This window comes from Canis lupus, chromosome 18, assembly GCF_048164855.1.
Source record: "Canis lupus baileyi chromosome 18, mCanLup2.hap1, whole genome shotgun sequence".
NCBI lineage: Eukaryota > Metazoa > Chordata > Mammalia > Carnivora > Canidae > Canis > Canis lupus.
The window spans coordinates 18,500,896-18,508,411 of record NC_132855.1 but is presented as its reverse complement, the minus strand read 5'-3'; the positions used below and the strand labels follow the sequence as shown (position 1 = coordinate 18,508,411).

Below are 7,516 nucleotides of genomic sequence, written 5' to 3'. Positions count from 1 at the left end.
ATGCACCGGAAGCCCGACGTGGAATTCGATCCCGGGTCTCCAGGATCGCGCCCTGGGCCAAAGGCAGGCGCCAAACTGCTGCGCCACCCAGGGATCCCAATAAAGCTTTATTTTTAATTTTTTCCCCCAGCAGTGTGAGGGCTGATGAGGAAGGAGAGGTGAACACCAGCCTACAATGACTATTGTGTGATCATTATGTTGTCCTTTTGGAGACCAAACCATAAAAAGCCTCTGTGCAGCACTGAACCCTGTTGACACATTTCTCCTGCCTGCGAGTCTCCTGTGAGCACCTGTCACCCAGCCTATCCAGAATTTCCTCCTTCCAGTCACTCAAGCCAGAAAACTGGAAGTCATTCTTTGTTCACCAAATTCATCAGTCTGTTCTGTGTTTCTAATAAACTTTCTCCAATCTGAACATCTCTCTCCATCTCTCCTACCACAGAGTGAAGGCAAACACCCATTTCTCGTGCGGGGCCCAGCCCAGCAGCCTACTCACCGGCCATCTGTCTCCACTCCTGCCCCACTGTGCTCTGTTCCCCAACTCACCCTGGAATGGAACTTTTTAAAAAGTTGAAGGCTTTTTAAAAAGATTCAAAATGTTTCCAAATGGAAAGCTAAACCAACGCTTCCTCTGTTTAATGCTCTCTGATGAGACAATAGCCTCAGAATAAAATCTGAAACCATTAAAAGTGCCTTAAAGCGCCTGCCCTGCAGGATGGAGCCCCCCACCCTCCCTTGGCCAGTGCTCTCTGTCCGTCCAACCCTCTGAAGCAGGTCTGGTCCCCTTCTTTGAGCAACAATCTCTCTTCTATCATCAGGTCCTGGATCATGGTCTCCCAGCTGCTGGGAACCCTTCTGGGGGTCAGGTTGTTCAAGGACCCACAAGCTTGATGAACCCCCTTAGATCAGCTTTTTCTTTGCAGACTTCCAGTGCTTCAGAGGCCACTTCTGCTGCTTGAGCAGCCACACCAAACAGAACTCCAGTGGGGTTATCGTCCCTCTCTGGCTGCTTTCCTTGTGAGTATGTGGAAGTGACAATGCCACTTTGTGGTGTTTTTGCATGAACTAAGTCCACATAAAGTACATCTCTGACAGATAAGCTGCACAGCTCAGAGGAAAGCCTCAGTCGTATGGACTGATGTATTCTTACTGCTGAGTGGTGGGTTGAGATGGCCTGGAGGCATTATTGCAGTGGTCTTCCTTAGAAACTGTCTGGAATGTGGAGACTCTCCACATTCCCAAGGGATGTGGAATTCCATAAGGGAATCCCAAGAAGTCTGTGTTCTAGAAAATTGTGCTTATGTCCTTATTCCAAAAATTCAAGGACAGATGGGCATGGGGGAGGGGCTGGGAGATGGGGAATAAGAGAGAACCCCTAGAAAACCTTTAGGCCCTGAGATGAGGATTCTGTGTCACAATCTTTATATACTTTATGTACTCTAATCTTTATATAATCTTTATGTACTCTAAACCTGGGATTATTTAGTGAAAGCATTTACAGTATTGCCAGACCCCCAAGGAGAAAGGAAAAATCAGAAAATGAAGAGGCAATTAGTTTGGTGAGATGCAATGGTGAGTTTCAGGAATGCAGAGGCATGACTAGGGTGCCTGTGGGGACACCACTTTGTGAACAAAAAAATCCCTAAAGCCTGGGGAGTGACCATTCTCCCTGCACTTCTGATCTAGGAGCCTAGTGAAAGATGAGGAAGCAGCTTCATCCTCATGAGCCACAGGGTTTACTCAAGCTATCCCCTTTGTGTAAATATGGTGGGGGGTGGGAAGAGAACACCTGGGACAATTTTTGCACAGATGACTATGCTGGGAATTTGGAGCAGGCCTCAGGTAGCTCACTGGTGGTTCCCTGGAGGTTTTCAACACCCCTGAGCCTCGGCTGACCATCCCTGGCAGTAAATCTCTGTCTGAGTTTGCAGAAAGGTGTGTTTTGATTAAAGGAGCTATTCGTACCTGCACCCTTGAATGTATTCTAAGTTTCTTTTACATTGAGGCCAATTCTCAGGAATTAGATGGAGAGACTGAGATGGGGTCGGGGGAAGGAGCCAGAAACAGCCACAGAACAGGAGAAAGAGCCTCATGAGGGTCCCAACAGGCATAAGGGTCTTGAAAGGAGCTACCTGACGTCCCCCAGTTGATCATGATAAGAATATGGGTGTGGTCACCTCTAATCCTGGTGTAGCTGAAACCACAGGCACCAGGGAGGGAGGAAGACAGTTCTTTCCAGTCTACAAGGGCCCAGAGCTATGGCTTTTCAGGAAGGGAAGGTTGGATTTTACCCAATGCACCTTCTAATTCTGAGGGCACTTAGCTGTCTTATTTTTGCAATGTAATATTTAATTGAGGGGATCTCGAACTTCTGCACCAATCAATAACTATTTATTGTCTACATCCTACATGCAAACTCCTGTATAGGCCTTGAGACAAAAAAAAAAAAAAACGAAAAAGACACAGATGTTTTTAGTGCTTCACATACTTCATAAATGTAAGCCCTGGTTGTGCCCTTTCTTTTTTTCTTTTTCTTTTTTTTTTTTTTTGAAAAATTTATTTATTTATTCATCAGAGGCACACAGAGAGAGAGAGGGATAGAGACACAGGCCGAGGTAGAAGCAGGCTCCATGCAGGGAGCCCAATGTGGGACTCGATCCCGGGACTCCAGGATCAGGCCCTGGGCTGAAGACAGCGCTAAACCACTGAGCCACCCAGGCTGCCCTGGTTGTGCCCTTTCAATAATTAATTACCTCCATAAATATTTATTGAGATCATTCATTCTTTTATTTATTCAATATGCCTCTTAGGTACCAAACAATAAACTAAACTGCAGATGCAGAAAGAAATAGGATCTTAATGTATACGTATTTATAGCCTCAGTGCAATACAGTGTAATACAAACAATGATAGTTCAGAGACTGGTGTTGGATCATTGAGGAGTCATCCAGGATATTTTGTTTTTGTTTTTTTTTTTCATCCAGGATATTTTGATGAATTAATTACATGTCAGGAATTGTGAGTAAACTGAAGGCGTTAAATATGCTCACAATCCTGATTGACTGACCCCCCCTCCCTTTGCTTCTAGACTAACATCACTGCATATCTCAGCCAATATATAGGAGATGCCACCAGCAGATGTGACATTCTGCCTTTTAAGTCCTCAAGTGTGCAGAGCTCCAGAGAGGTCAGAGTCTGAAGCAGCCCTTGTTGGGGCTGGAGGGGTCTTCTGTGAGATCTCAACCCCTTTGACTTCTCAAGATACACAGATTCACTTCCTGGGAGCCAGTATGCCTCCACCCCACAACAGAGCACCATGTCTACTGTCACCGACACACAAATCCTGAGATGTGCTGTCTTGTATGGTTTAACCTTTTCTCAGTTCGAGCAGAAACACCAATCAGCCAGACCATCGACCTCGACAGAATTAGCGTTATCACAACTGTCAGTTGGATTGCTGCTTGTAGTTCTGTGCAAGGACAAGGGATGACTAGGGAGTTGATGATGTGCTCTTCCTTTGGCAGTCAATCTATCATGAAGGAGGGCTCATGAATGCAGATGCAGTCTCAGGAGCAACTGAGTGGATTGCAGTGGGAAGAGAGTCTGATGCTACAGCACAGACCTGCCCACCCCAGCACGTACCTCTCTGACTCAACAGCCACCTTTTCCTCTTGGGCTCTCGGGGAGATAATGAGCCTGGCTAAATTCACTGAGGCCAACCTGATTTGCATCCTTCCTTTCTACTATACATCCAGCCATCAAACTTCCTGTTCCTGAACTCATTGATTGGGATACTCATTCAAATATTTGTTTCCAGGCTTTTCAAGCTATGAAAATGCTGTCTTGCTTTCCCAAACCATGGCTACTTCTCTGGTTAGTTTTAAGAATTATAGGACTCCTTCATTAGGCAATGACTTTTACTAACTCCCCAGGAAAAAGTACTACTCAGACATATCTACCTAACCACGTCACCTTGTACTTAAGAAACAGTCACAACTACTGCCAAGCAGGACAAGATGCTGAGGATAGTTAGCATTTATACAGGGCTTCATGACTGAGGAAGCACTTTCATATCCATAATTTCATGTGATCCATACAAGAATGGTGTGTGGCAGATGGTTGAGATTATTATACCTATATCCTTGCCCCTCTGATATGTGACTTTGCAGCTCCTCCCATCAGGATATGGAGTCCACTTCCTAGCCTTTTGTCTTTGGGCTCATTCCTAGTGTCGCGCTTTGGCCAATAGAGTATGGTAGGAGTGACATGCCACCAACTCTAAGCGTGTTAGTCTGCTCAGACTGTCATAACAAAATACATTGGACTGGGTGGTTCAAACAACAGAAATTTGTTTTCTTACACTTCTGAATAACTGATCACAAAAAAATAAAACAAAAATAACTGAAGTCCAGGATCAAGTGCCATCAGAGTTGGCTTCTGGGAAGATTTTACTTCCTAGCTGCCTCCACACTGTATCCCCATATGGCGTTTCCTCTGTGGTCCTATGAAGATAGGGAGATCTTTGGTGTCTTCGCCTCTTCCTAGAAGGACGGCAGTCCTATCAGATTAAGGCCCTTCCTTCATGACCTCATTTAACCTTTATTGCTTCTTTATAGTTCCTATCTCCAAATATAGCTGCACTGGGGATTTAGGACTTCAACATATGAATTTAGGGGAACACGGTTCAGTCCATAGCACCAAGACAAGGCCTCCAGGGTCCTTGTGAGAATAACTCTCTTTTGGGACCTGCTGCCTACTTGAAATAAGTCTGGGATAGCCAGTTGGAGGAAATACATGACGTGAAGCAGAGATAAACTGTCTCCCTAAGGCTACCTGAGACCAGATCACCACCAGGAACCTGGGCACTGACTGCAAATGCAGGAGGGAGCTAGATGAGCCCAGAACCACCCAGCTGAGCCCAGTCCAAAGCAGTGACCTGCAAAACTGGGCACAAATTAGTTGTCAGTGTTGTAAGCTACTAAATTCAGCCTTGGTTTGTTAGGCAGCAAAAGCTTACTGATATGGGAGGTATTTCTTCTGTCCCCCAATTTGTTGAAGAGAAATGGAATTGCAAAGAAAGCAAGTGATTGCTCAAGGCTTAATGAGTAGTATGTAAGAGAGTAGAGATTAGAGTCTTCTGAAGTTGAATCCTTTATTTTTTTCTACTCAGGAAGGAGGTATTGAGTCTGGAAACACAGATACATTGCTATGGGCTTTTCCTAATAAATTGATGTTTAATGGGCTGCACTTTAGAATAAGGGTGTATGTGAATGTATGTGTATTGTGTATGTGTGTGTGCATATATATACGCCTGTATTTCCTCTGAAGGGTACAAGCTGAGTGTTTATCAGGTTTTTGTTGTTTTGTTTTGTTTTGTTTTGTTTCATCCCAAGGGAATAGCTTTATTTGGCTGTGATGAATCCAGGCCCTGCATATCCAGGCTGCTGCATGAGATGCTGGAGACTACTATAGAAACCGAGGTCAGGAAGAAAGCAGGGCTGCAGAGAAACACTCACTGGGCTGGAATATGTTTGCTATTTGAGAAAAATGATGGACAAGTGCCTCAAAGGGGGGACTTGACTCCTAGGACCCCCCATGAGGACTTCCTCAGGACTGAGCTCTGTCCCTACAGTGACAGTCATATTCTCCAGCTTCCTAATAGCAAAATCTGTGGTTTATTTCCAATATTTTGCTCTTTATGACAATGTGCTAGAGGATCTGTGTTCAAACAGATCATTTCACACCTATATAGATTTTTCTGTAAAATAAAATCCTGGAAATAGGCATGCTAAATCAAAGAATATGCATTGTACAATTTTTTTATTTTTTATTTTTATTTTTTTAAAGATTTTATTTATTTATTCATGAGAGACACAGGGAGAGAGAGAGAGAGAGAGGCAGAGACACAGGCAGAGGGAGAAGCAGGCTCCATGCAGGGAGCCTGACATGGGACTCGATCCCGGGTCTCCAGGATCAGGCCCTGGACCAAAGGCGGCGCTAAACCACTGAGCCACCCGGGCTGCCCTGCACAATTTTTTAATATAAAAGTTTTATAGATGTCCAATTGCCACTGTAAAGGTTGTACCAATTTACACTCAACAGCAATGTATGAACTGATCATTTCTCTGTAGCCTCACCAAGAGGCTATTGTCTAACTTTTGGGTTTTACCTACAAATTACATAAGAAATGACATTAATAGCAAAGTAATTTCAGTTTGCATTTCTCTTCTTATGAGTAAGTTTAGTATCTTTTGGGATATTTAATTAATATATTTTTATGTGAACTCTCTGTTCATTTCCTGTGTCCATTTTTCTATCATGATATTGTTTTAATTGTTCTTTCGCCATGAGATATGCTAGTCCTGTATCTCTAACCAGGACTTTTAATTATATTTTTATGTGACATTACTGAACTACTGCATTCTTTAACTGTCTTGAATTATGTTGGATTTTTTGTGAGATTGGTTTTTCTTTTTTCTTTTCTTTTCTTTTTTTTTTAAGGATTTATTGTGAATCTCCAATCAGTCCATCAATTCCCTAAATATAGGACCCATGAACTGCATTTATTTCTCATTTATTCTGTTCTAGTGTAAGGCTAAGTAATAGTTCACCACCAGTAAGTGTTGGCGTTACTGAATGAGTAAGAATGGAAGAACTGAATGTTGTCTGGAGGCTGGGACCTCAACCATCATGGGTTGAATGTGGCGCCTACAAAGGGTATGTCCTAACTCTTAGGATCTATGAATAAGACCTTATTTGGAAAATGGGTCTTTGCAGACTCGGAAGTTAAGAATCTTAAGATGAGATGGTCCTAGAGAATCCAGGTGGGCCCTGAATCCAATAGTGTCATTGAGACACACAGAGGAGGAGGACACCAGAAAAGGAGGAGAGGGCCACAGGAAGAGGGAAGCAGAGACTGGATGCAGCTGCAACCCAAGGAACACCAGAAGCCACCAAAAGAAGAGGCAGGAAAGGGATTTCCCCTAGAACCCTCAGAGGTAGTGCACCCTGCCAACAATTTGATTTCAGCCTTTTGGTCTCCCCAACTATAAGAGAATAAATCTGTATTGTTTTAAGCCATCAAGTTGTGGAAGCCACAAGGAAATGCACCCATCAACCTTCACTCCTTTGGTGTGCTCTCTTACCACATTCAGGAAGCAGGGGTCACTCAGCCCCTACTGTGAGACAGGAAGAGAGAGGGCTGCAGGAGACACAGAAGCTCCGGAGAGGAGAGGAGGGGACACACAGGGCGGGCAGTGCTGCCTGGAGAAATGAGGAGAGAGAGCAAAAAAAAAAAAAAAACAAAGAAGAGAAGAGGACAAATTGAAGCAAAAGAAAAAAACAAGGTGAGAATGAGTTGGCCTCTGCTCAGACACTCGCCTGTGTCCCTATCCTTTCTCTAGTCTCTCTCCTTCCCTCCCTCAGCATCTCTCCGGCCCTCAGGCATTCTGCTGCACTAAGCTAGTGCATGTTTGTGCTGCTTAGAGTTTCTGTCCTGTCCCACATTTCTGGTTAC

At 44.1% G+C, this 7,516-nt stretch overlaps 1 long non-coding RNA gene across 1 annotated transcript; it reads left to right on the top strand.

Annotated features, from left to right (window-relative positions):
- The first annotated feature begins 752 nt into the window (after positions 1–752).
- On the top strand, positions 753–7,314 carry LOC140608769 (uncharacterized). Its single transcript, XR_012010748.1, has 3 exons — positions 753–1,017; positions 5,394–5,480; positions 6,502–7,314. It is a non-coding gene; the product is annotated as an uncharacterized lncRNA (long non-coding RNA).
- The last annotated feature ends 202 nt before the right edge of the window (positions 7,315–7,516 follow it).